Source organism: Salvia splendens, chromosome 15, assembly GCF_004379255.2.
Source record: "Salvia splendens isolate huo1 chromosome 15, SspV2, whole genome shotgun sequence".
Classification (NCBI taxonomy): Eukaryota; Viridiplantae; Streptophyta; class Magnoliopsida; order Lamiales; family Lamiaceae; genus Salvia; species Salvia splendens.
This window is the reverse complement of record NC_056046.1, coordinates 34246770-34252069: the sequence shown is the minus strand read 5'-3', so window position 1 is coordinate 34252069 and position 5300 is coordinate 34246770. Positions and strand designations below refer to the sequence as shown.

At 35.2% G+C, this 5300-nt stretch overlaps 1 pseudogene; it reads left to right on the top strand.

Annotated features, from left to right (window-relative positions):
• The first annotated feature begins 2714 nt into the window (after window positions 1-2714).
• On the top strand, window positions 2715-5061 carry LOC121766443 (annotated as a pseudogene).
• Window positions 5062-5300: the final 239 nt, after the last annotated feature.

Sequence of the window (5300 nt, the reverse complement as noted above, 5' to 3'; positions counted from 1 at the left end):
AAAAGATTCAATTATACCTTCTTGAATCGAAAACCAAGCGGTAGAAGCAAAGATTGATGCGATTCGTCGGGAACTCTTGAAAATCAAACTCCAATGGATGCAAGAACAAGGATTGGAAGAAATTTTGGAGAGGATGAAGAGGGGGCGAAAATCTTGATGGTAGCTCTTTGTTGGTGAAGTAAAAGAATTTGGAGTGGATGGAAGTTATATATATAGAGACAAAAGAGAAACAAAAGCATGGAATGAAAATTACATTTTTCACAAAAGACAAAAACTCGCATCTTGTCATTTCGAAACGACGACTAATAAATGCGGCAGTCGTTTGGAAAACGTGAAATTTTGTTTGGAGTTGAACCGTCGTTCGTAGAACGAGAACCGTCGTTTGGAAAACGTGCTTGATGTGATGCGGTTCTTGTCAAACTTTTCATCTTAATTTGATGTCGAAAGTGGATTTGACACGTGGTCTATCCTTTCGTGTAGGTATCGGGAGTAAAAAAAATATGGTGATCGAGCAAGACCCGGAGGACGGAAGACGGCTGTCCCGGGGCTGCCCGGCACTCGGCACGGCTGCCCGGCACGACTCTTGTGATGTCCGAAATCGTGTTCTTATTTTATTCTAGCATCGAACTCGTTGTAAAAACGCTTTTGGACTTTTATTTGTAGAAAGAACCTCTCAACTAGCTATTAGTTCTTCAATGCAAAAAGAACTTCATTCAGCTGACGACATGATACTTACTTTAAACATATCACTCGATCACAACGCGAGGTAAAAGAGATTAGATACGAATAACAACACTAAAGAGTCAATTTTCCACAAGTTAGAAAAAAAAAGTGGGTGTTACATCCATAGAAGGGATTTATAATAAATGTGATGTATATTAAATTCAACCCTTACTTATATTTTTCTTTTGTTTCTTGAACTTTGTTTATAGTTTGGCGTTTTTATATATTAAATTAAGTGAAAGATATGCATTAAAATCCCACTAGTCACGAATAAATATATTATTTTCATACGGTTAATTTTTACCGTGAATTATCCAAGTTTATACATTCAAAATATTATTCTCGATTCTCACATAAAATGTGATTTTCACATTAATCCATGAACACAGATAAAGTGATGTAATTATGTTATGACTATGAAAAAAAATACACTAGAACATTTAGTGTCTTAATACCTTCATAAATAACTTTATAGCGCCTAAATTAACACTTTATTAAGCCATAACGTGTAGTTTCTTCATAGCCTCCAATAAATATAGTATAAATTCTCAATTGATCCTTGATTAACACTCTCCTTTTCATTAGCCGTTGCATATCTGCTATTTTTTCAACATCGTTGGGTCGAAGACTTGAAGCACAATGACAGAAGCTTGATTCTGGCCGTATTCATGGGCCAGCGGTGGGGTCGGTCGGCCCCCCTCGACCCCAATCGCCGTTCATTCCTAGATCTGGTTATATGTCTTGGCCATATTAAAATACTAATTTTGTTAATAATTAATGGTTAATTAATCTCATTTTGACTTGATGAATGAGTTAAATATGGATTGACTTGATTAACATGTTAAATATGAATTGAAATATATAGGTTAGGACCAGAAGCGAAGACACTTAATTGATTATTATTCTATATGACAAAATATGTTTTTTTAATATATGAGCCTAATTTTGGACTTTAAAATACAAGTACTCTACTAATTATTAATGTATAGGATAAAATATGTTTTTTTTAATATACGAGCCTAATTTTGGACTTTAAAATACAAGTACTCTACTAATTATTAATGTATAGGATAAAAATGTTTTTTTTAATATAGGAGGCTAATTTTAGACTTTAAAATACAAGTACTCTATCTAATTGACAAAATATGTTTTTTTAATATACAAGCCTAATTTTAGACTTTAAAATACAAGTACTCTACCAAATGGACAGAATCTTTAAACTGTGGATCAAAATATCTTTTTAAATAAATATGCGAGACAAAATTTAAACTTTAGTCAAACTAAATAAATAATAAGTCTAATATTGTGTCGCATTTTTACGAAAAATTGAAAGTATTGAAAACAACTTTACAAATGTTGTGCGTGAATTAGTCAAATGTAGTGAACTTAATACCTAATGACCTATAAATACAATAAATTTTGCCAGCCATAACCTAAAGTCATAAAAGAAAATACAAACTGAGACTCGTTCAGTTTCCCTTACATGGCCTGGTGGGCCCACGTAATTGGATCTTTTTTCAAGTGTTCAGTGTTGGAGAATTGCGGCTGGTTAGGGGCTTTAGGTGTTAATATTTGTTTTTTAATTAAATGGTTGCTGAAGAAAATACCCCCGCCTATTATTGAGAAGAAGGAATATTTTTTTTAGTCCACGAACTTTGTCAATGTATCATTTTAGATCCGTGAACTTTAAAAATATCATTTGAAGTCTGTCAACTATGAGTTAATATCAATCGAAATATTTTTTTACTATTTTAAAGTTTTTTGGATGAAAATACCCTCAAACCGGATCTCATATTATATTTTTAAAGTTCACGGATCTAAAATAATATAAAAAAAAGATGTCCCTCCATAGAATATTAGAGCTCCCTATGATTCTCAACTAGCAGAGGCGCCGCTACTACACACAACCCAAAACTTCTACTCCATTAGCCAAGAGCTTTTCTAGGGATTTTCAGATATAAAACAATGAAGCTGAACACCAGAATTCCACCAGAATTAACAGTAAAATGGGTGAGGAAATTAGCAACAAGCAAGTGATACTCAGCAACTATGTCAAAACATCTGTGAAAGAATCCGATATGTCGCTGAGAACTTCCAAAATTCAGATCAAAAATCCCAGCGGTTGCGACGGCGCCGTTTTGGTGAAGAATCTCTACTTATCCGTCGATCCTTTTATTCTAAGCCTCATGAAGAATCAGGAGCTCGATTTACCTTCTTTCACGCTGGATTCTGTATGTTTAGTTTTTATTCTGTAAGTTTAGTTTTTTTAAGTTAAATTTTTCTTCTGGTTGGAATAGAATTTGTTATACATGTCTTGATTTAAATTGGGGCCCTTAATTTTTTATTTTATTAAAAAAATAGACTTATAATACAATATTGTGTAGATGATCTCATTGGAATATAACAGTAGTATTTTTTCGTTTGATGAAAAGTTTGAGATTTTGGGGAGAAAAATCTAAACTGTATCTTTCTATTGATAAAATGTTTGTTATGTCTTTTTGATGTTTCTGCAGAGGTCTTGTTTGATGAATAGTTTGAGATTTTGGGGAAAGAAATAAAAAATGTTATCTTTCCATTGATGCAATGTTGGTTGCATCTTTTTTGTGTTGGTTGACCTTTTTCTGGTGACAGCCTATTTATGGATTTGGAGTGTCGAAAGTACTGGATTCGTCTCATCCAATTTCAAGACGGGCGAGCTAGTTTGGGGGTTTACTGGCTGAGAGGAGTATAGCCTTATTAAAGATCCAGACCAATTGTTTAAGGTTCAAGATAAAGATTTGCCCCTCTCTTATTATACAGGGATTCTTGGTGAGTTTCTCGAGCCCCTTGTGATTATCGACTTCTAATTTAACGCTTGATTCCTGCTTCCTAGTGCTATTTGTCTGATCTAGAACTAGTTGTTTGTGATTCTGCAGAAGTTATGTATGCAGTTAAACTGTTAACGAAAACGAGCTGTTGATGAACTATATAAGCTTGAATTAATAGATTGGGAAATGCTGGATTTGTAACGTTTATCTTGATAGTTTCTGAAAAACAACAGTTGGAGATGTACGAACTTGAGACTGAAAATCAACGTGTTTCGCGTTATCATTTTAGGCATGCCCGCCATGACAGCTTATGTTGGGTTTTTCAAGTTTTGCTATCCCATAAAGGGGGAAACTGTGTATGTCTCTACTGCATCCGGAGCAGTTGGTCAGCTCGTTGGTCAGTTTGCAAAGATCGCAGGGTGTTACGTTGTTGGGAGTGCGGGGAACAAAGAAAAGGTCAGAATCTAATGGCTTATCGAAAACTTATTAGATTGTTGGCTAGATTGGTAGTCAATTTATGTGCTATTTTTCTTCTGTGGCAAGTTTATGTTTCACATTTGATGAACAAGTCGGCTTTTACATTGATGAAGGTCGATCTCTTGAAGAACAAATTCGGGTTTGACGAAGCATTCAACTACAAAGAAGAGCAAGACTATAATGCAGCGTTGAAGAGGTTCTATCATTGCTATAAAAATGTGCATACTTATTTAACATTGAAGAATAGTTAGTAATTTAACACACAATACACATATTTATGTTCTTATATAACAAAAGAATCCTTTTGTATTCAACACAAATTTCATAAAAACTAGCAAAAAACCGTGAAGTTTGGTAAATCAGCTGAGAAAACCACCAAGTATGGATCAGTTCACAATCATCCCACGACTGTGGATAACAAATCCAAATATATAATTTTTTTGGTTAGTTTTTTGAAAGAATTTGACCAAATTTTATAGTTTTTCCGGCAATTTATCGTTATGTAGATAATACTCACAAATTTGTGTTGTTGTTAATTAGGTACTTCCCCGATGGCATCGACATCTACTTTGACAACGTGGGAGGGAAGATGCTCGAAGCGGTGCTAAACAACATGAGACTCAACGGCCGTGTTGCGCTTTGTGGGATGATCTCCCAATACAACAGCCTTGAGCAGCCCGAAGGCGTTCACAACTTGATTAACGCAATAGTACGGGTCCGTATGGAAGGATTTTTCACTAGCGACCACTACCATCTCTACCCCAAGTTCCTGGAGATGGTTGTGCCTCTAATCAAGGAAGAGAAGATCACATACGTCGAAGACATAGCCGAAGGCATTGAAAGCGCGCCTGGGGCTCTCTTTGGCTTATACTCCGGTCGCAACGTAGGGAAGCTGTTGGTGTTGGTTGCTCGTGAGTAATTCTGTTTTTACCATCGGAAACAAGGAAGGACTTAAATAAGGGTATAATCATGAATTATAAATATATGATCATGAATTTGATGTATTGTTATTAATTTAAACAGGTAGCACCTCCAATCCTCCATTTCTTATTTATGTCTTCCCTTCACTATTCATGGCTCTCATTATTTCATTTTCTATTTAATATATTTATTATAAAACTTAGTCAAAATACGAGATTTCTGAATTTTAACTTCCATAGACGTCTCTGGTAGGGATGTCAATCGGGTCGGCCCAGCGGGTTTCAGGCCAACCTTGCCCGAGTTATGGGTCACTCAGGTGCGGGCTAATCAAGTAGTGGTTTTTTCAGGTTATAGAAGTTCAACCCTAACCCT